The sequence below is a fragment of the Phaenicophaeus curvirostris genome, chromosome 2 (genome assembly GCF_032191515.1).
Source record: "Phaenicophaeus curvirostris isolate KB17595 chromosome 2, BPBGC_Pcur_1.0, whole genome shotgun sequence".
Lineage (NCBI taxonomy): Eukaryota > Metazoa > Chordata > Aves > Cuculiformes > Cuculidae > Phaenicophaeus > Phaenicophaeus curvirostris.
In genome coordinates, this window is record NC_091393.1 from 89,419,072 (window position 1) to 89,443,396 (window position 24,325).

The 24,325-nt window shown below is 39.2% G+C and overlaps 1 protein-coding gene across 1 annotated transcript in view; it reads left to right on the plus strand.

The window, feature by feature from the left end:
- The first annotated feature begins 9,230 nt into the window (after nt 1–9,230).
- PTPN14 (protein tyrosine phosphatase non-receptor type 14) overlaps nt 9,231–24,325 on the plus strand; it is a 124,756-nt gene continuing 109,661 nt past the window's right edge. The window contains exon 1 of the mRNA XM_069852812.1: nt 9,231–9,649. The gene's annotated coding sequence lies outside the window, so the exon portion shown is untranslated. The remainder of the gene's footprint in view (nt 9,650–24,325) is intronic.

Genomic DNA, 24,325 nt, shown 5'->3' on the forward strand with positions numbered 1-24,325 from the left:
AGTCTTCTTTTAATCATGTTTAGGAAATTGAGTTAAACAAATCTTCCCTGGTAAGTTTAACAGTTCACCAATCAGCTCACAAGAACTCTTAGTATAAATAAATACAATGCAACAAACTCGCTAGCGTAGTCATCCCAGAAGAAAACAACAGGCCATCAAATTGATAGAACTCATCCAGCATAAACACCTCTTAACAACTGGAAAATTGAACAAACAATTGAAAAAAAAAAAAACAAAAAGCAGCTAGAAAATTCTGTTATACTTAGAGATGACTGTGCAGGCATTACTGAGGGGACAGCACAAAACAGCAGAGGAGCAGGAACTAGTAGGAGAGTGAGAAACATAAGATAGTACTGGCAAATAATTAATGAAAGCCGAGAAACAGTCAGAACTGAAGAGGATCCTCCACTTGGTGGACAAGGGGGAAATAATCTGTAAGAAGTGAATCATAGAGTCATTAAGGTAGGAAAAGACCTCTAAGACCATCCAGTCCAACTGTTAACCCAACACCCCTGTGTCTACTAAACCATGTCCTGAAGTGTCAAGTCTATGCATTTTTTGGACACGTCCAGGGAAGGAAACTCCACTGAATACTCATTATATACTATATTCAGTAAGTGTTTCTCATTTGACATTAACAAGTGATACTTAATCAATTGGAACCTAATTGCAGAAGTTGAAAAAGAATTTTCAGTTACCGTGGATGCTACAGTGGGACCACTGATGGACAGGATGCACTAGCATTTAAACTGCTGCATCATCTCAGGGAAGGTGTCACTGAAACAGCTTTAACTTCCAAGACCACTGGCATATTTTTCTGAAAGGCGGAAAATGAGTAGAGAGAGCCCTCAGTGATCTTATGAGGCATGAAAAATGAAAATCACCTGGTGTTTAGAGAGCTTTTAAGGTGGAGTCTGATGAATGCCTGGCTAGCTGAGGCTAAAAAAAAAAAAAAAAACCAAAACAAAAAAAACCCCAAAAAACCAGACTGCTGTTGTAAACATAAGTATGAGAGAACACTTGTTCAGAAACCTGTGTCTAAGAATGCTCAGATTTGTACTGAGTTGCTGTTGATAACAAATTACAAGTTAATTCTTTCATTTTTGGCATCCTTTACTGCAGCATCTAACTAACTCTCATGAAAGATAAAAAGTTTAATGAAGAACACCAAAACTTGCTTTTTCTTTTGCCATATCAACCTTATTTTGCAGAGTAGCTTCCTATGTATTATAAATATTTGTCTTCAGAAGTAAATATAAGATATGAAAATGTTAGTAAGTGTAAGACTAAGGTATAAGATAAAAGAATAAGGTCAAATACTATGAACAAATAATAAGAAGTTATAAAGGGTGTTAATAGCAACCAGCAGTTTGCCTAATATTTGTAGTTATTTTATGAATCTCTACTGGCTAGAATTCTTGAGGTCTTTCTAAGAGGCTCTCAAAATTCCCTGATTTGGAGCACCCCAAGATTTCAAGCAGAGAAAACTACCTCAGTCTTGTGAAGTGGCTTTTCTCTATCCTTGAAATTCCATATAGTTCTTATCAAACATTCGAAGTCACCGTTAAGGTTTTCTCACCTGCACTCTATATATATATTTGGTAAAGAGAAAGAACAGTAAGTAGAATACCAAACCACTAAGAGCTGGACTCATATTACTGCAGCTTATGTCAGAGTACATGATAGAATAAAACCAGAAGGGAAAGAAAAGGAAAGAACTTCTGATTAGGAAATCACATCTTGCCTGGATGCTACAAGGAACAGAAACCAGGTAGAGCTTTTTCCCCTATAGTCTTCCTTGCCCAACTCAGAATCTCAGGTAAAGCCTATTTTGTGTATATGTGTGTGTATGTATGTATATATACCTATGTGTATACACACACACACACGCATATATATAAATGCACATACATATACATAGATTTTGTATCCTTCATATAATTGCATTTCTCTGTGGAACTCATACCTTGTTCAGTGAAAAGAACAAATGCAAAGGAGGATGCCATTAGAACGCATAGAGAACTTTTAATCTTAAATTTCTTAACTGTCTAGTTTTATGCTCTTAAAAAAGGTTGAAGTGACCTACACAATCTTTTTTACAGTTCATTAACAAAATCAGAGAACGCAGCGTATCATAAATTATAAATTATAAACTGTAACTTTGTTCAAAAAGGAAATGGGGTGTTTCTCTAGTGAGTATTACAGCATTTCACACTAAGAGAAAGCACTGCTGAAGTGTTCATATTGACTAGGGTCACCTGCATGAACGTGTTAGTGGACAAAATACCTGCAGCTGCTGTGCTGTTTAATGACTACATTGTCTAGTATAGCCTACTAAACATGAGTGGGTAGATCTCCTAGGACTGAGGTGACTGAGGTTATCTGGCTTTCTCTGAGGTGACACAGTGAATCATATGCAGGTGCTGGACAGGAACCCACGGGTGTGGCTCCATAGCAGTTTAAAACACCTCAAGGCAATGTTACCACATTCTCACCCTTCCTCCTATCCCCCACCTGCACACTGCCACTGCTCCCTTATGAGAATTTTGGTGCTGATCTGAATTGCCAGGTGAAAGAATTAAGCTGGTAATTGGTGTTATACTAGGCAAAGACCTTTCTGGTAACATCAGGTTGTATACAGCTTGGGTTTCAAAACTGCTGTACTGCAGGTCAGATAAACGCATGACCCAGCTCAGCAGATGGAATGGGGATATGCTGGGAAGAGTGGTTACACCAGCTTAGATCAGTTAAAATTGTTAAAATTTTATGTAACAAGACCCTAAGTCCCCATGCTCTAATCCCTAACACCTATCTATCATTAATGATAGTAACAAACCTTCGTACAGTAAACACATTCGCGTGGTTTAGAACTTCTGTGTTTTACAAGGGTAAAACTGTCTTGCAGGTTCTGCTTTCCTTCAAGTGTCTTTTACATACTAAGTGAAATTATTCTGAATAATTTTCATCACAGGAAAATATTCTCTGACCTTTGCATGCATTGCAGCATTATTGTGATTTTTAATAGTTAACCTCTGAATTTAAAGATGCTGAGCAGTTACACTGATAGGCATATTACCACAAACAGTAAAACTATATAACAATGTAAAGAATTGAAAATAAGGAGGGGTTGTTGGTTGTTTATCGCTTGTTAGTACATTAGAAGGGTGGAGGAAGAAAGCAAACACACAAAAAATGTTTGTTATTTAAGTGTGCACATACTATTTTGACCTAAGGAATTGTGAATGGCTGTGAATGGAATTGCACCTGTTAGCAATGATTACAGTAGTGAAAAAGGTATTTATGTCTTTCCTCCTAATGTTCTAAAAACATTATTTTTAAACATTGTGAATACAGCTATTAGCATAACACTTAAAGAACTACTGTGCAGTAAAGAAAATGATAAATAATTACAGCAATTACATTATGGTATGACACATCAAGTCTATATTGTCTTGTGCTTCAAATTACAAGTTACTGAGCTGCAAATAAGATTGGAACTATTTTTCTTCTTAATGTTAAGTTCCCTCTTATTATAGTTCTCTTGTAAGCTAGAAATGGCAATACCAAGCAAATCTTTCACACTGCATATTTTAACAAAAAAAAAAATAATCATGATACTATCAAATACCGTTGTATCTTATAGGTGAAGTGTAATCAGGTTTCAGGGGACATTGGGTAAGGTGAGAACTCCTCCATGATTTTCATAGGTCCATAGCTTGCAGTTCCTTTGGCCCTATTTTTGTTAGGACTGTATTCTTAACTGTACACAGGTATATCTACTCTGAGTATCATTCCTTCCAAGCAAGAGAGAACAGTGGTTAAGAAATAAGTGCACTACATATAAATTAAAAGAGATATACCTTTCATAGCCACCTCTGTCTCTTTCCATCTTCTGCCAATTTTTATTTTATATAGGGCTTGCAGGCGGCAACCACTGATGTTACCTCTTTCTCTTGTAAGGACTCTCTAGATCTATTTTTGCTTTGGCTTACTTTCCTCCTTCAATCATCTCTAGCTCTTTCTTTTTAATTTCTCTTTGCCTCAAAGGCCAGCTCTCACAGTGGTATGTGGCCATTATCTGCATGATTGCCGTTTAAGTTTTGCTTTTTTGTTGACCTCTCTGTTCTTCTAAGTTCTTGATCATTTATCATGGTTGCCATTGCTATGCCTAATCTCTGTTTGAACATCCCATTCTTATGAGCTATGTACACTAAAGACCTGAGGTCATACTTTTGTTTCTCTTTTGTTATGTCATATATATATATGTATAAAATACTTTGATATGGGCATTATCTAAGAATCTATACTTGCTTCTTACTGCGTTCATCTACTGGTCAAACCTTTTATCAGTCAGTGAAATAATTAAGAAAATCACTTACACCATTCATTACACATAAATCAAATGCCTTCTTAGCCTATCTTAATGTTGTATCTGAAATCTTACAAAGTTTTTCTGTTAAAAGGTTGAACAGGTAAGGCAAAAGTATACCTTCTTATCTTAAACACATCATAACCACCTCAACATTACTTCTGCCATTTTTACAGGCAAGTTCTAGGGCGAGTTTTCAGCCACCCAACTAATTGCAGTGGGAAACTCATCTCAAACAGCCATAGTTTATGAACTGCAAAATGAAATGATTCAACAGAATAAGTAAATATGCAAGGAAAACAAGTAAATATTCAAGAAACAACTGCATTCTACATCTTAATGACTCTGGTTATCATTTGACTTTGTCACCTCTTCCAAGTCTAAATTCCAACAGTTTTGTTGGCATTTCTCTTACCATTTTTGTATTAGTCCTTTCCAAGAAAATGCTTGTGTGTGCTTTAAATCTTTCCAGGGTATTTACCTTATCATACAAATGATAGTCAGCATAGAAAATAATCAATACTTAAATATACCTCTCAGCATTCCCAAATTACTCTAACAGGAAGCTTACTTGGAGTTAATTTTGACCAAAAGTGAGAATGAGAAACAGGGCTCTATTAGAAAGAATACACAGGCTTCAAAAAGCTGAGATACATCTAGGTGAGTTTTTATACTTTTCCAGCACCCGTCACTTTTAATTTCAGAAAGTCCTAAAACAGCCATAAAAATATCTACAAATCAGTGATGTATGTGAACTTCTAGGGATGCTGTTAAATTAGCTAAATTAACTTCTATTAAAAGCTAGTGAGCTTTTTTGCTTGGGAGACCATTGTTTTCAGAAAACTGAAGATCTAATGACAATGCTAAATGATACATTTAAATGTACTGACATTGTTAATCCATACAAAATGGAAAAATGTTATTAATTCTGTCATTGGACCATTCCAGTTTGGACAACAGTAAGAGTTGCATAGAAAGGTATATTGCTCATCTAAATCCCATTTGGAGTACTTAAAACCATGGAATAAAAAGTTTACTACTTCACTCACATGCTAAACAGTTTTTCATTTTACCACTCTTACTGAGGAGTTGAAAAGAAGCACAGGTATTAAGTAAGTCCTCAGGCAGAATACAACTCCAAGCAAACTAGAATATTCAAAGCAGCATAGTTTATTTGCACAGATAATCAACCAAGACTTTTTCTGGTCTACAAAGCTGGGTGCTGACTGACTTACTTGTGATAAGCACTAGAGTACTATAACATGTTAGCTCATGCTTGGTGGCAACAGGTTTGTTTTCCAAGATTGTGTAATCCAAATTCTTGTTCTAAGAGATGATTTTGAGAAGCATTATTAAATGGAATAATTAATGAGAGCACAGAATACTAGAGAGGTAAGCCTTTTTTTGCTTGTGGTAAGCTTCAGACTTTTAAAATATCAATTTATAATGGATGAATATGATTGTAAGAATGGGAATTCCTGCTAGTGCACTAAGTTTCTGCTTACGTTCCAATCAGGTCAGTGTACCCAGCTGTAGCACATGACAGAGATTTTAGGAACACAGTTAGGGTCACATTTACAATACAAATCAGGAATGTGTTGCAACTGCATTCTTTGATTTGATTGTAATGTAGATGACTGTAAGGCTAATTAAACATCATCTACTGTTCACAGGAGAAACCACCAGCTGTTGCTTAAGCACAGTTTAAAGACAGTTTTATATGAAACAGGTTATGACATGGTTTCACCAGCCAGCAAGGACTGAGATTTTTCCATGCTCTAACAAGACTCTAGAATTACTTTAGCCTCGGTTAAAACACATTCAAAATATGTTTAATATAGATTAAGCTAGCAAGGTGCGAAGACACTTCAAAGTTCATTGCACATAGCTTCATTTAACATTGACATTATGAGTGTCTACTGTATCTTGACCCAGATAAAATCAGTTTTCCTCTGCTGATAGTTAACTGTTTGGTCAAGCTGAATGTTATTGGGCTTTTATTTTCACAAGGGTTTTGAGACAACATCCAGGCCTGTCAAATCCACGATTAAGAAAAAGAAAAAATTGTATCTCTCTCCTATACAGTGCTTTCATCTGCAAATCAAAAAACACTTTCTTAAGATTGCTATCAGTATCCCAGTTGTCAGAGAAGAAAACTAAGACACGGGGATGTGCTGCTACATGTCCAAATTCAGACCAAAGACTGGTAGCTAAGGTAATTGAGATATAGTCCTATGTCAGTAAGCTGTTTCCTATCTACTATTTTGTAGAGCATCTTCATACAGTAATCCTGATGAAACTTTAGAAGGAACTAGAATAAAAATTAACTTGTACCAGAGCAGAGGAAATATTTTGTAGGTAAATTCCATAAATCACTACAGCAAGTCAATGAAGTCTCTAAGTATAATTCAGAGTTATCACCTTTTCAGAAAAAAAATGCTGTATCATCATTTTTAGCAACATAGAAAGATAATACCTACTCCAGCCTGCACATGGTTGACAGAAGATTGACCATCACGGTTTTCTGGACAAATTTGAACCAGCAGCGGGTTTGGAATGAGATCAATTATTTGTATAATTTTAACATCACTTTTTTGAAACAGTGTGAGGAACCTCTAGTCTAGTTTTAGCATCTTATGAAACCACTCCCAAGTAGGGACTTTTGGGCCTAATCCCAGGGTTGTATACTCCTGGCAGCTCTTGGGGAACAAAGATTCCAGATTTCAATGGTCTTAGAAAGCAGCAGTAGTACCAGCACAACAGACTTCCTTGTGGAAGACTCTTTGTAGAGTCTTCTCTACATATATTCTCTGGGAAGCTTGGTATTTCCAAAGCACCTGCTGATACAGTGTCTGAAAGTCAATTAGAGATCTCCAAAAGTGAAAGTGACCAGCAGCAAACCAACTAAAAGACTTAAGGTAGCCAGCACACTATCTTGAGGCACAATGCAAAAGACAATATTTATTGTCTTAAAACCAACAACCTGACACCTGCCCCAGCATGGAGAGAATGTGACAGAAACTAAACAATTTAAACCCTTGTTTTGAAGCACGCTACCCTCACGTGCAACTTTTCACTCAGTAGGAGAAAGTTTTCTGGCATGAAGTTGAACTGTATAAATTCAGAGCGCAGATATCCATCCTATCATCTCATTCTGACATCTGTTGTTTCTTTCAGATAGTTACTCAGAGTTCTGTATCTACACGTGGTTGAGAATAATTCAAGCTAGAATCTTAAATGGTATCACTTCTTAGTGCCTCAGTGTAGCTATGTGTAAAATGGGGATAATTACTTACTTCATTAAGGTGTGGTGTTCGCAAAAATGTTTTAAAGTCTCAGATGAAAAGGACTTTCCTTGCAAAACATAATTGTGATCTTGTTATGCCAGAGGTAAGGCATAGGCCTGTGATTCCATGTGCAGTTTTAAAATGCAACTACTATCTATCAAAAATCAGGAATCTGCTATTTCTCCCTCTCTCAGCTCCTAATCCTTTTACCATTATTAATCTGACAAATCCTGACTCCAACAAATCTGCTCACATACTCTTTCAGTAAGGTGTACAAATAGCAAAAAAAGCACGGCAACTCAAAACTCAGTATCAGTTCTCATTTATTTTGTATGAATTGCCCTGTTTGTAAGAGTCCTTACGTTCTGGTGTCGCAGTTTTAGAGGGATGCCTCCCTCAGACATTTCTGCAGGTGCCCACTGGTACCAGATATACTTGCACGTACTTTTCAGAATGTCGGTAATTTTAAATAAATAATAGTCCAAAGCAAAAATATTTTTGCAAACTGGCCATCAGCTATGAGAGGCAAGAGCATCTACACATCACTTCTAACACTCATACCATTCTTAAGCCTGCTTGGTCTGGTGTGATCCATTCAACAACTCTTCACAGCCCCAGCCTTCCTGACAGTACTCCAGGCCTCTCTGCCCCTTCTCTTTCTTACAGTAGATATCAAAGAGCTTTCCCACATCTGCAAAGCACCAGGCATCCTGAGCATTTCATATAGTAATCAACTGCCACGTTTCAAAAAACTTCAGGTTTTCTCCTGCTTGCTTTCCAGCAAGGCATGTGCATGACGGCTGCAGTGCGGGTGTTTCCCCATCACAACTCCTGCAGCAGCCCTCTGCGCAGCTGGAGGATCAGGGATAAGGACCTTCTAGAAGTGAGAGACAGAAAGGGCTGAAATGGGAAAACTAGGGAGAGTGAAGGCAGGGAGGGCAGAAGAAAGGATGCTGTAACCCAAGACTGTAACTCCATCACAACTCCTTCAGCAGCCCTCTGTGCAGGTGGAGCAGCCGGTTACAGGGACCTTCTAGAAGTGAGGGTCACACAATAAGTGGGAGACGAAAAGGGCTTGAATGGGAAAACCAGGAAGAGCGAAGATAAGGGAGGGCAGAAGTAAGGATGCTGTAACGCAAGCCTGGGGGAGATGAAGAGGGAGTTCTGGAAGGACAGAAGAGGGGCAAGAGGGAAGCAGGATGGCACCCTGCCTACCTACAGGAAGGGGGAGCGCAGGAGCTCCAAGGCCCGCGGGTGCAAAGCTCGCCTTAGCGCCGCTCCCCACTCGCCCTTTCCCACTCCGAGTCCTCCGGGGCTGCCGCCGGGGGCCGGATTCCCGCAGCGGGAGGGGACGGGACAGGAGAGAAGAGAAGAGCGAGGCGCCCCACTCCCAGCAGCTCTGCCCCCCTGGAGAGAGCCGCAGCCGGCACCCGCCCCGATTGGCAGGAGCCTGTGCCCTCCTCTTCCTCCTTTTCCCTCCTCCGCGGGGTGGGTTTCAGCCCTCCTCCTTCCTTAGGGAAGGGAGCCGGAGGGAGAATAGGTTTAAAAAAAAAAAAAAAAAGAGGAAAAGAAAAAAGAAAAAAGAAAGAACGAAAAGAAAAAGGAAAGAAAAGAAAAGAAAACCCAAGTGGCGTCCCCGACGTCTCCGGGCCCCGCGGCCGCAGCGGCCGCCCCGCATTCCTGGCATTCCTGGGCTGTGACTCCCCGCGCCGCCCCAGCCCGGCCCCGCCGCCTCCGGCTTCGCTCGCCCGCCCGCCGGCCCCGCTCGCCCCCGCGGGACACCAGTCCCCTCCCTCCATCCCTGCCTCCCTCCTTCCCGCACCCCGCGGGCGGCAGCAGGAGCTCAGGGCGGCCCCGGCCGCCCCGCCGGAGTTCCCCGCGGTGGCCGGAGCGGCGGCAGCAGGCTCTCCTCCTTCCCGGCGCTCCCTCCCCCGCTCCCCTTCTCCCGCCCCGGGAGCGCACAAAGCCGGAGCCGCCGCCCCAGCCCCAGCAGGTAAGGAGTTCGCTGGAGTTTTGGGCTGCCGACTTTGGAAGGACGCGAGTTTGCGCCGCTGGCTCCGTGCTGCGGGGAAGCCGCAGAGCGTGGCTCAGGTTGGGCAGCAAACGCCAGACCTGCCATAAAACAAAACGAGCCCCGGACGAGCCCGCGAGTTTTAATCTGCCGGGCGCCCAGATAACGCGGCGTTTGCGTAGAGCGAGAGGAGCGGGCAGGGCGCTGCGCGGGGCTGCTCGCGTTTGCGTGCCCGTGTTCGCCTCCCTCCCCGCCCAGGAGGGCTTCACCTTCTTCTTTGTTAGTTACGGTCGAGCCTCGACGGGCCGCTCGGCTCCGGCAGATGCGTGAGCGCCGGGTTAGGCGGCGAGGCGGGGAGGGTGACATCTGCCCTCGCTCCTGATGGGGCAAAGGCGATGCGGTTCTAAGAGCTCGAGTGTATCGGGGGCGAGCGTTGCATAATGTATGTGCGCTATGTGGATGTGATGCGTGCCGCAGCTTTCCTATCGAGAACGTTTTATCTTCGGTTTGCATAAAATAATCATATGTTGCCATTACGAGCATCTCTTTGGCTGTTTGTAGCTTTAACAAGGTGGGAACAAACACTGACCGGTAAAGGCTCAGTCGATATGTTGTTGCACAGAAAGTTTTCTGGGATTTTTTGGCATGCATCCTGAAACGTAGCTGAAAGAAGTACTTCTGCTAGAAGCCAGTTTGGGGGTTTTTGGGTTGTTTTTTTTGGTTTTTTTTGTTTTTTTGTTTGTTTGTTTTTCTTGAAGCTTTATGTAGATAATCACTACTGTGTTTGGTTATTCCAAAACAACGCGTTGAAGTTCTTTAGTGTTGAAGTTCTTTAGTGTTGAAGTTCTTTAGTGTTGAAGTTCTTTAGTGTTGAAGTTCTTTAGTGTTGAAGTTCTTTAGTGTTGAAGTTCTTTAGTGTTTGGAAAAAATATATGTGTAAAATGGCTCCCCCCAAATCACACAAGTCACCACCTGCCAACCTCCATGTTATGAGAGAAGGTAGTCAGTTTTTTTAGGGGGGAGAAGGGAGGCAGTGCCAGCAGGGACTGCTCTGTGGTTATCCAGCCAAGAAGGTCCTATCAAATATGAGTGACAAAATACAAATCATACAGCTTTTGCTCTTGCCCTTAGGGGGGTTCTGCAGCTGACATCTAGTACTTGTTATATGGTGTAAAATAAAGCATGTGTTGATATGATAGTAATGCAAATAAGCTTTAGGCCCTGCCCTGTTATTGGCAGTAGTTTCTTGAACTATTTTTTTTTTTTTAATTTCTTTAGGAGACTGTGTTGGAGTTACAGGCAGAGGGCACTTGTGTGTATCTAATGGGTCATGATAGATAAGTTGGGAGCTTTACAAACTTACAGTTTGAAGCACAGCCCGTCAGCTAAAAGATAGGCCCCAAAATCTGTGGCAGAGCTTGTGGCCATCAGTTCTGCCACTGCATTTGTGCGCGAGAAGCTTGAAAGTGCAACTGACTCGATGCAACCTAAAAGGATCTAGTGGTACAGATCAAGGCCAGAGAAAGGACTGCAGGACCCATCTCTGTACTGAGCAAAGTGAGCTTTTGTGTGTACATTATACTTAACAGTTTTAAATGTTTCTGTATTAGTAGCAGAAGTAGCTTTGATAGAGTGTTGGTCATGAAGGTTAACTTGCAACCAATGTTAGTACCAATGACCGAGCTTTCTTCTGGTTGTTCTTGTCCAGCAGAAGCCTGTAAGTCAATTATCCTAACTTAGGTATAGAACGGCCTTCCAGGAAATACATGTGCTGTTGTGCACTTAGCAAATTGTTTTGGCTGCCTGTGGCTCCTCCAGTCTTGGAGAAAGTAATTTTTATATATATATATATATAAAGAAGTTGCCTACACACTTGTGGTAACTGTATGTTTTCTTTTTTTCTTTTTTTTTTTTTTTTTGTTTGGTACCACTACAGCAGAAGGGACTGCTTTTCATTCTGTTGCTCCTCATATCTGGTGAAGATGTGTTTAAATGTTGTTTAAGTAGCTCATTTTAATCTGGATTTAAGTTTAGCATAGGTGTATGCAGTGTGAAAAGTGTACTACAACTCCTAAGCCAGAAGCAGGGTTACTCTGTTGCAGGATTACTCAGCTGAGGGGGGTTTATAAGCTGCTGGTAGTATACAAAAAGTAAAAAGTTTCTAGCAGCCAGTGCTGCTCAGTAGTGTACAGGCCCTAGTCCTGCAAAGACCCACCCATGTGCTTAAATTCGCATTCATGAATAGTGCTTTTGAAACCACGGAATCTCTTTTATATACATAATAATAAACTTGTATACAAGTCTTTGCAGGAGCCAGGCTATAATGCTTACTATGCAATATATTTGTGCATGTGTATCCAGCCCAATTACAAGAAGATTTCAATAAAGGCTTAATTTTTATGCTGAGCAGATGCCATAAAAGTCTTTTTCATGTCTGAGTCCAAGTCCACTGTGAAGTGCAGCATGCCTTGACCTATTATTGTACTTCATGGAGTTCAACTGGAACAGCTCCTGATCTTTGAAAGCAAACCATTACCCAGTAGACGTTCCTCCTGTGAGGAGTCTGTCTGTGCACAAGATTCTTTATGTGAGGAGGTCTGTGTCCATATTTTAAATCTACTGGTTCTCTGTTTAGAGACTCTGTGAAAGCTGCTGACTCCACCCCCTAGATTGTTTTAAAAATATATTATAAATAAATAAAATTAAAGGCTAGATCCTAAAGAAACTGAGGTAAACACACCTGTCCTGAAGTCCTAGATCATGACAGAAGCATGATGTCTAACCTTATCCTTCTGCGCATATTGCAGGAGACCACAGAACTCAGTGGGTACTGGTATCTTCCTCTATTTGGGTTGGATCCAGTCTGTCCAGAGTGTAACCTGTCCTATATGGGTGCCCATCTTCTGCTTAAGGCATTCTGGTTTGCTGTGCACTTGGAGCTGAAGAGGTGATCTATGAGGAGATGTATCACGCACTGAAGGAGCAGGGTTCCTCACGAATGTGGAAGTAGACCTGGGAGCAGGAACTGCAGTCCATGACTCTTCCACTTTCCTCTTTCCTCTTGGTTGTCAGAGGGAGTGAGGAGGACTCTGGAAAGGATCAAAGAGTTGAATGTCCGTGTGTCCAAAAGCTGACATTGTCAGGTTATAGAGGTTTATATGATGTGGTCTTCATCTCTTTTGTGAAATAGTGTGATTTTGAGGCAGTAACATTACATCTTTATTTTTGGGTTGTGTGCATTATTGGGGTGGTTATTTTCTTTTTTTTTTTTTTTTTCCTGTCTTGTGTGAGTATTTGGCTTAACTCTCTGGTCTTTGGGGATAGTTTGTTTTTTTATTTTACTGTAAAGTTAACTGACAAAGTGGAGCTTATGATCAAAATGTCTGCATAGTTTTGTAACAATAAGCAACCAGTACACAAAATTTGAGCTTCCTGTAAGCTTTTTAAAGCTTAAAGGTACAGCTTGTCTTAAATATATGAGGAATCAAAATTGTTAATGACATTATTATTATTTTTTAGATTAAAGTCAGATTTGGCTTTCTGTGTTAAATGTGTACACACTACCCTTTTCCTTTGCTTGCATCTCTTCTGCTTAAATAAACCTTTAGGTAATTTTAATCTGTTTGTTCACAGTTGATGCTTTGGTAGGCAAGAAATCTCAGTATTGCTTTAACTGATTCCCTTGAAATAGCATAGTTTGAGCTATTTTTCTTTTGAATGAATGAAAATTATTTTCACTAGCTAAATCTGTTGTTTTTCACTTGTTAGTTTATAATGGAATAAATTTTTAAAGCAAACTCACTGAATTCAAGTATTACTTCATGTGAAGGTTTGGAGTATTAGGAGCATTTTAATTTCATTGTCTTTGACTTTCAATGTCTGTGCATAATATAATGGAATTTGACTCAGTTTTAGTGAATTAGCAAGGTTAGACTGTGGTGAAATAAAGATAATGTAACTGTGTAAATGCAACTCCTTGCCTTCTGAACATTGATTGGTATTTTTTGCTTTAGATGCAGAGGAAAGTAAAGAAGGCTTTAAGATTGCTCTTTAGAGTGTTTCTCAAGGTCAGCAAATCAATGCTAAAAGTGCTATCTGGAATTAAGGACGCAAAACTATGATGCAGCACAAAGCACATAGAAGGAGCATACATATTTGGTTTAGAATGTATTTTCCTCTCTGTCATTGCTGCACTATTAAGCAGGTGTATGTATTATAGTCAACTATGTATGAACAACTCCTGAAAATACCTCAAAGACCATAAACTTAGCACTAACTAAGCATAGATTTAGCTAACGTGAAGATTTTCTAGACAAAAGATTTTTCTAGGGGGAGTCAGATATGTCACATATTGGATGGATGATGTCCTGGGAAGAAGAGAACACTGACCTACTGTCCCTGTCTGATGCACTGTAGCCATTGTGACAATCTTGTGTTCTGCTCGCATGAAGAATTTAGATACCGAGCTTTGCTCAACACCAAGCAAATCTTTTGGAAACTGCAAGTCTCTTTTCTATTTCTCAAAAGTGTATTTTTTTTCTTCTGACTAAGAATACTTTTTTTTTTGTCAGTAACTATGTAAACCTTAAGTTACCATGTGATGTAGAAACATCTCTGAAAAAAGGGTGGTGAAGGTGTATGTTGATGATCTAATAAACTAAATGAATGATGGTGTGCCAAAACTTGCTAATGATGCAAAAGTATTTGGATTAGGCAAGACTGAAGAAGGCTTAGAAATTGTAAAGGGAATCCAAGAAAGTTGGGTAAAAGGGAAGCATAGCAGATGATGTTGATAAATTCAAGAATATGCACGTTAGAGGGAACAATCAAATTACTCCCTAATGTTACTGGATTGTAAATTGACTGTTAAGGTGGGGAGGAGGATTTCAGCAATGCTTTATTTCAACTTGTGCACCTCCTTAATGCTTAACATCGGGCAGAAAAAAATACCACAGCTGTTGTGCAATACTGTGTTAATAACACGAGGGACATTATTGAACTGGTGCTCAATGTCATGTGGAATAATCAGTTTGTGACCTATCAAAGAAGATAGGTTGGAAAATACTCATATGAAGTTGAACCAAAAATATTAGTGTAACTTTGTTTCAAGGGGGTCAGTTAGAGGAGGTAGGATATACATGTGCAGAATAATGTTTGGCCGTAATAACTCCATTACCCTTTGATACAATGGCTAGTTATAGGGAGTAGTTTGAAAGGCAATGTATATAATATTCCTAAATCACTGTTCATTAAAAAAATATGAGTAATTGTAATACTTATTGCCAAAGAAGAGCATATAAACCAAGACCCTGGTAGGATGAAAAAGAAGAGTGAACCGTTCCTAAGATCAGAAAGAACAGTCACAGGTACAGACAAAGGGATGTTAACTGTGATCCTCTATGGCATAAATCAACAGTGTCTGATGGGGATTAAGAAATTTGCCTTAGGACAATCATGCTATTAGTGTCATATGTTTTCTTCTGGAGGACATAGGGTAAGCTGCTGTTAGAAACGGGGTATCTGGCTGATGTTTTGAGCTACTATTGCAATTTAATTTCTCTATTGTACTGTGCAGCATGGTGTCTTCAATTAAATATTAATGCAGGTGGAATCGAAAAATTTTTCTTTAAGGTATGCTCAGGCTTCATAGCAAGTATTGTTTGGACTTCAGCTCTTTAACACAATAAAGTTGTTTTAACTTAGTGAGGCATGCTTTGCTGCAGCCTGATTTGGCATAGAGAAGAACAGAAATGGTGGTTTGGCTTCATTAAAAGGCAGTTAGCATTGGTGTGTATGATTAGTCAATTTGATTAGAATGATCAGTGATTTCTAGTATGTGTTTTAATGGGCAAGAAATATATTGTAATTTATGTAGTTAATATAAATATTTTTGAATTCTGTAAGAGTGGCAGTTGTGTGTCTGACTGACAAATAGATGGGCTACTTACCATTTCTGGATGTAACTAGATCTTCTGCAGCTTAGAGGGTCTTTTAAAGAAAATATTGTCAAAACAATAGTGTACCAACACCATGGAATTCTTGTGCATCTATAGACAGTTAACGTTAACCTGTTACAGAAAAGAAACTGGGGGGAAAAATTGATTTAGTAGCAGGCACCGTGACTGATCTAATAATGAACACCTCATGTTAACAGATTAGTGTATGTAGGGTATAGCACAGTTAAGCTTTGTCTGTAGCAGTTTCAGAAAACTATACTATAACTGGAAGTATATAAAGTGAAGCCTTTTCTAACTTTTAAGTGGTCTGAATGAGCTCTCTGTCTGCCAGCTATCTACAAAATAAAATGTGGACTGGTTTTCTGACTTCCCCATTGAAAAGGCTGAAGCTGCTTTGAAAGTAGTCTTGCACTGCTTTACTGAACTTGGCAAATAAGGTTAATGGGAAGGCCTGCATTTGTGAAGATGCATACGAGTATTGCCCTCTCTTGAGGCTTCATCCTTTGAACACTGGGCTCATTCAAAGCGTAGCTGCCCAAAGGACACTGGCTAGGGCCTTAACCCAGGAGGGGTTGGCTGTGAAGGAGAAGTGTGAGGTTACCAGCAGTTGTTTTAACTTGTGTTTGTGCAATTCTTTCTTGTTTTTACAACTTAGAAAATAGTTTGCATTCCTCAGGTTTTTTAGATTAGCTCTTATCATGGAACTCCCTCTTTTGAGAGGAGGCATTCACTACCTTGGAGATAAAATGCCTTTAGCTTTTTATTGATGATGATAATTAAGCTAGGTTTTTGGACAAGTCTGGGCAAAATCACGGGACTTTGCCAGTCAGAGATTCAACTAATGGAAGCCAGATCCCATTTTTGATGTCTACTGCTACTTGCCATTTTCATTTCCAGACCTTCCCACAGCACTTTGGTGTGTTGTATCCTGTTGTTAGTGGAAACACAGCATTTTCTGAGTATGTGATATGCAGTGCTTATCTCAGGGGCTTTAAAGATGAGAACATGTAAAGGAATTTCTGCAGAAAACTTTGTGCCTGTTGTTTACCTAGGGAGAGGAGAGGGATGCTTTCTGGTGCCATCAGTGGCAGCAGGCCTTGAAAGTCCTACCCCAAATATGGAAGAGACATTTCTGAGAAAATCTGACTTCTCCCCTAAAAGCTTTCTGAATTGCTCAATGTTATCAGACCTGCCTCAGGCAGGAAGCATCCTGATGAGCTTTGGGGGTGATGGGAATTTATTTCAAAGGTCCTGGAAAGCAGGCATATGAAATGATCATAGTTGTTATTATTTCTTTTCTTGGTTGGCATACTTGAAGAGCTACTAAGTAGGACTGGTGTCTATTTACATTCTTCACAGTGTTGTGAAGAGCCAATCTGTTTAGGAACATGCTTTGGTCAGCTTACCAGATAAAGAAGTTGGCTGCTAATTTAAGGGGATGGCTGATGTGGTATTTTGCTGGTAGACAGAAATATTGACAGAGCTTCAGCACTCAGAAAGGAGTGTGGACAAGGCAAGTTTCTGCTTGTGAATAAAACAGCTCATGTAGATATATTTGAGTAAAGGTCCTGTGATTCCTTGCACCTTTGCCAAGACTGTGTTGTGGGAATCTGTGGTAGCAGAGGAAGCTAAGTCACAGTATTGATACTTATGTGCTGCTGCTCACTTTGTTGTGATTTTTTCTGAGAACAGAGGAAGGCAATGACAGGTTTTTCTGGCAAGTTTTCTTCCATGTATCCAACATTCCTCTTGGTAGCTCGGTTCCCCAAATGCATTTGTGCATAGTAGGACATCTTGTTCATAAAACAGAACTAAAATATTACAGAAGAGCATTTCTGAGGCAGGTTAGCATTTAGCATCCAAATAATAATATGTTCATTGCTAGTAATTTCACTTCCAGTTTTTTTTTATTAACTTTCTTTCTGACAGCTGGAAATAAAAGCTACTGTTTAAAGATAAAATATATTTTTGCTTGTAATGTATTTTAGGGCTTTTGGTATGCAGTTTAGTGTTATGTAGAGAAAACTGTTTAAATAATTAGAATGCTGCATCTGGAGAGTTAGTTGTCATTTACTACTTAATGTTTTTTAATTCCTTTCTGCATTGTAGAATGTGATGGGAGCTTTACAAGTAGCAAAAGACATAATGCATGTCTTGAATTATGATCTAAGGAAGAAGAGAAGAAATGCTTTTGCGCAACAGGCAAATGGTACATTGGGAAAGCTGGCATGTATCTGAGGATTTTGGTTTCTTTCATCATAGGCTGTCTTCATATTTAGCTGGTTCATTTCTCAGAAGTTTTTCTGGTTTCTGTAATTAATTGGTAAATTGTCATAAACATGAGCATTTGAATATGCAAATTTAAGAAGGCACATTTCCTGCAAATTTACAGTTCAGTAATTAAGAGACAGTTGTTTCGGAAGGAAATTACTGATAGAACCTCAGGACCTGACCTTATGAAGTGATGAACGTTTCCCTGGAGCTGGAATGGAGGGAAGCATGTTCAAGGAGAACACAGCAGCTTGGATGATGAGATAGGCCTTCTCTACTTGCTGTATGTTAGTTTTGCTTCAACTTTTCTTCTTGTTCTTTGTTGCTGGTGTAGTAACCTAAAACAGTTGCTCACAAAGCAGCTCTGAGCTTTTGTCGTGTGTATTTGCATATAACTCTTCACTGCTGAAAGGGTAAATGATTAATATGGGTAGGGTGTTCTTTTAGAAAACATCAAACCTTGCTTAATGATGGCCTAGTTGCTTTTTCTGATGTACAAATGGGTTTATTCAGAGATACTGATATATTCTTACAGTTTTCTTAGAACCTGACTTAAGTATGAAGATTGTCACCCATGCACTGATTAATTTATCAAAACAGCTGACAAGGGGTGGGCACACATTGCAGACATTTAGTCATTTTGTTCTGTTATAGTCAGTAGTGTCAACTTCTGTTGATGTCATATAAGGTTTCTTTCCTACTTTTGTATATTCAGCTTGCGTTACAACAGAAGTTTGCTAACATGTAGCTTAACTTTTGTTTGCTTTGTGTCCAGTGTCCTTGAGGAGTACTGCTAACTCTGTAAATAGCTGTGAAATTTTGCACCTCCTGCCCTGAGTATCACACTGAAATAGTTGTGAGTGGCAGGACTGTGAGCTTGCAATAATGCAGTAAGTTCCATGCAAGTAAATCTGTTAAATGAATGGGGTATTCAGCTAACTTCAGATGGCACCGACTGCTGTTAAATACCACCTAATTTTGCTTTCTCTGTTCTCGTTAGTAGTGTGGATTCATTATGTAATTTAATTTATTTTTTACTTGGGGTGGAATCAAGGCAAATGCGTTTCTCAGTCTCTTCATATTGTGTGTTGCAGTCCAACAGAGCGATGGAGGGTACGACGGTGACAAGGAAGGATATCCTCAATTATTCCAGTAGTTTATTAGGATGAAAAAATGGACTTGTGCATGGATATCTTAAAAAGGCTTTTTGCTGCAGCCTGAGAGCACTATGGCCACAGCTTGGAGAGCAGAACATATTAAGTTTTGTTGAACACCTTTTACAGAAGTTAAAATATGGGAATGAAAGCAAAATAATGTTTAAAACTTACATGTTGAAAAAGGCTCTTTTGGAATGCAGTGAATAAAATAATTTTGTAAGATTAAGGCAGAATCTAGATTGTTTATCAGGAACAGCTTCCAGATAATGAGCTCTATGTTTTACTGTATTAATCTCTCAGGAATAGTAGCTTTGTTGTGGGGCTCCTGTTAAAATAACACAAGACAGTCCACTGGAGCATTCTGTGAAGAATCTGGGTCTCTGTCAGAATAACAGACAGGGTTCTGACTTTGTAAACAGATAGGTCTCTGTCTTCATAGTCATTTGAAATGAGAAAAATTATAAAATGTTTTTTAAATTAAAACCATGTGATATTAGCTCCAGCAATTGTAATTTTTCCACAGCTCTATTAAGGATGAAGATGAGCTGGGTTACTGAACCTGGGAAAAAGTCAGGGTTGTTTGCATTGTTTTGTTTGTTTGTTTGTTTTGCTTGGGCATTTAATGCGCTTTTGTTAGCAAAAAGTCTGGTAAGACAGTAGTATAAAGCCAATCCAGAGACCTTTAAGTAAATAGGTCTGGCCATGTGATGTTTTGAGGCTTTCAGGAACAAAGTGATCTTCTTTGCAGTATTTCATACCTTTGTATCCCTACTTTGATAGGCAGTTAATTTGCTTTATCCTGGGACATTTGATAGGCCATGTATATTCCTGCCTTAGCTATGGCTGTCTTGAGGGTTGATGCCTAGGCTAGCTTCACAGTAGCTACAGGGGATGCTTTGTACGCCAGGTTTCTTACAGTAGGTTTCATCAGACATCAGCAGACCTGCTCTTCACAACATGCTTTAAGCAAGGTGCTAAATTCACCTAATGGAAAAGCAGCATGGATAGGAACTGTTTGTGTGATGACTTACATGTAGATTTTCTCCTCGGCTGTCTTGGTGAAGTTATTTTACTGGCAAGTGTGGTGATCTTTGTGTGCAGGAGTCAAACCTAAAAGAATTCGATCAGTGTAAAAAACTGATAGTGCTGCGTATCAAGTGCTATTTGCAGCGGAAGGGACTGCACCAAACAGTACGCAATCTGTTCCGGGTGATGTTGTCAGTGTTGAGTGTTTTACTAAGTCTTTGTGCATTAAGTCTTCTGCCTGTTAGGAGAAGAGACTGAGGAGAGCTTGAATTATCCTGTTTTTTTCTAGTTCTGTCAACTGATGAAAACTATTAATCTCTAGTTTCCTAAATGTGATATGCTTTATTACAGGCTATGTACAATGACGCCGTGTGCTGCCTATCACTACAACTGTTGTTTTGCATTGGAAAAGTGATGTCTAGACATGGCTGTGTTACCTCTGCAGTTCATATCTCTCAGGAGTTAGAAATGTGTCAGACAAAGAAAAGATCCCTTTGTATTTAGGAGACTGAAACACTGGATTCAATTACAGTATTTTATTGCAGTATTTGTCTGTATATGCCTTTAAAGACTACATGTCAAATCTTTCATATTATATTTTCAGTGATTTGTATACTTTCATCTCATCTTGACTCAAGAAATACGACAATGAGTGGTGGCTCTGGTGATCTACTGGAAGTTTAAGAGGAAGACATTGAGTATGTGGAAGCAGTTTGTGTACTGAGTTTGTTTAAATGTAGATGTGTTATCTCATGAACAGTGAGAACTTTACAAGGAAAAACAAAAGAATGGCCAATTGCCATGTCTGGTAAGACTGAGCACTGATTACTCTATCCTTGTCCTGCTAGGACATGATAATGTCATAATAATGACAATTGTGTTTTATGCCCCCTGACCAAGTAGAGTATAAGGTATAGGTAATTGAGACTTGGTTAAGTTAAATTCACACCTCTTCCTGGAGATAGTTCTGGACCAGCATAATTAGACAAATGGGCTTAGAGTCTTATGCAAGGGAAGCCAGTACAATCCACATGGATTCTAGGATACAAAAGGTTAAGTGTTGCATTTGGGTACATAGTGACATTGTAACACACCTCGCATCATTGTTTTGTGCTAGGAGAGTGGAAAATTACAACTCAGTTATTCAAGATTGTAGTAAATCTAGTTAATACCTCATACTTCTGACACATCTGTCAATATGGTATCATGATTATTTACTTTGGCACTGTAAGCTCCAAGCAGGAAGTCCAGTTGGTAAGCACTGTATCCCAAAACCTCCGGCTTATGCTTACCGGTCCCACGGCTGCTATTGTCACCTATAGCCCTGCTTAACAAACCAGAGTGTTCATTTGAGTAGAGGTTTGCAGGATCAGGGCATCAGTTTGTAACAGGAAATTGCATTTCCAGAGGTGAGTGTGTGAAAGGGGTCAGTAACTCTTGACAACTTGTTGCAAAGTAAGTTCTGTTGTATTAAACCAGGAGGGTTATTACTTGCAAAGTCAATTGCTATGGTTTTATTTTAAAACAAGAAGTTGTAGTGATAAGACTGATGTGCTTAACTTGAGTTCCTGTAACACACTTTTTAGCTAGATCTGAGAATAAATAAACACCTAAAATAATCTCTGGTTTTGTCATCTCTTTGGTAGCATGCTTGCTTCCTGTGTTATGAAAGTCATCACTAGATTAGCACTGTTTAAGCTTCCCGTCTCACAGGAGTTTTTTTTCCATTAGTTTTCAATCCCTTTCAGGAGATACTGTTATCATGTTTCTGTAATAAAGGTTTCACTTAAATTGTGGGTTGTTTTGTTGTTTTTTTTTTTTCCTGTTGGGATTATTAATTTTTTTCTCTCCACTTTCTTTACTTTGTCTAAAATAGTTTTCTAACTATGATACTTTCTCAGTTTGTTTTTTTTTTTAATGGCAAATGCTATCATAATAACATATAGGCTAAGAAAGCATGATAGTACTTCTGTCTGCAATTGGTACTCTTTTATAATTTGTACAAAAAGTTGAACAACCTTTTCACCTGTATTACTTCTTATTCTTTCTCTGTTAAGTACCCCAGCCTTTTAAATTAACTTTCAAATGTGGTGTATGTGCTGCACAAGCAGTGTCCCTGCACAGTCACTGTGCCAGAGACTGATGACTCCAGTTTGCATGAGCCAAAAGAGGTCCTTAGCATATGGCATCATGGTGTGGGTATTTTGGTTGCTTGTTTTAGGTTTGTTAGATGTCCATGTATCAGGAAGAAGGGTAAACTCAGCTGTATGATATGTCAAGTTGGACAACAAAAGTGGCCCAGTGTTCTTTACCTCTTTTAAACAACCGTTATGCTACTTTTCTTGGCTTCTCGTGGCAAAAGTGCTGTTGTTTAATAGATGACAATTCAGCTGTCAACTCAGGCCAAAAAGAATGAGTATCTGAGATGCACAGTGTTGTGTTTGGCTCATCTAGGGTAGCGATTTTGAAATGTGTAAGTCTTGAAATACGTAAGTTTTAGATTATCATTAAGCATGGAAACTGTGTGCTGAAAATAATTGATTTGCTGGATTTCACATGTGCTTGTTTACTTATCAAAGCAAAAGATAAATCTAGACATGAAGTTTTAAAGCAAACAGCAGAGCTGAATTTTAAGAACAATGGGGTGGAACCTCACCAGGACAGCTCTAACTTAGACCATGGGCAAACATCTTGCCATTAGTGTGTGCCCTGCTTGACCCTCTGCTTGTCCCTTGTGGTTAAGTTTCAATTTCCATTAACAGATGTCATTTGCTTGTCAGGGTATATGTTTGCCTATAAGGTTGGTGAGATTGCAACTTTTAGTGTAAGTAAAGATTGAAGTAACACTTGATTGTGAAGGTCTTTATGCTTGTCTTGAGGTCTTACCCCTCTGATTAAACTCTTTTGCTTTGCAAATGCAGCTGCTTCCTTCCTACTTTGTTTCTTCATGGATTTCATGTCAGCTCTTGTGTTATTGCTGTAGAGTATTCATTAGCTACTTTTATGTTCTTTTGCCTTCAAATATAATAATGAAATTGGGAGTTATCAGGATAATATTTATATTGAGTTTTAAATATTTTTTTGGGTGGGGTGCTAAAAGTTTCTTGATTCATTGCATCATAATTGTTACCTAAAGTTACCCATGATATTTTATTTCTGTTTTTGTTGATTCCTTTATTATATCATCTAGGCTCTTTCCAAATATGACACTTGTGGTAGAGTTGAATGGGAGAGTTTACCCCAATTTGACACCAGCATTCACGTTAACCCACTAACTATTCTGTATTTTCCTAAGCTGTGGCAGCAGCACCGTGGCATAAAATCTTGAGCTTGCTTCATAGTCATGCTTTTTCTCTGTAGTTACTGTCATTTAATTTACTTGCTTCTGAAAGCTACCTATTATTTTACTAAGTGGCAGGTTTATAGTTTGCATTTTTAGCCTGTGACCACAGTAAGAAGCAGGCCTTTCGTTTCCCTTAAAAGATAGTTGCAAGGTCAGCTAGTTTCAAGGTCATCCTAATTGATTGTTTTCACTCACTTGCTTATGTTGTGTTCTTCATTTGAGTGTCATTGTCTTGATGGTAATGAGACAAAAGCCCAATTAAGTTGCTAGCTATACTGGGAAGTAGCTTGCCAGAATTTGACAGTAGAACAAAGAATGTTTCATTGACAAATTTCTTCAGAGGAAAGGATCTCAGTGGAGGTCTGCAAAGTAGCACATGTGATTTTAGGCAGTTACCACCTATCACTTTTAAATTATTTTAAGTCTGTGGCTGAGCCTTCTGCTCTGCTCCAAAGATGTGACGCAGAGAGCTAATTTCCATCCACCAGCAACTTGAAAGCTGCCTCAAAACTTTGTCTGAAAGCAGATGAGGTAAGAGTGAGCAACCTCTTAGCTTCATGGAATATTTCAATGCAGGTCTGTATGATAAAAAGAATTAAAATTTTTCTTTCTTTAATCCAAAACATAGGTCTGTATATTCCACTTAATTGAAGCCATCATAGTCATTACTCTTAATATTTTTTTTTTAAAGTTGTAAATCTGAAGAGTCCCTTTAGGAATGGAAAGAGAAGAATGAATTAGAATAATGTGTTTTTTTCCATACTGTGCCTTGCATGGCTGTTGTCATTCATCCTGCTGAGTAAAGTGGTTTGAGAAAGGGGAGGAAACACATGAGATGAAGAGGGAAATGGCCCAGAAGAGCCTGCTTCAACAGTACTCTCTAGAACAGCTACACGACTGCTGC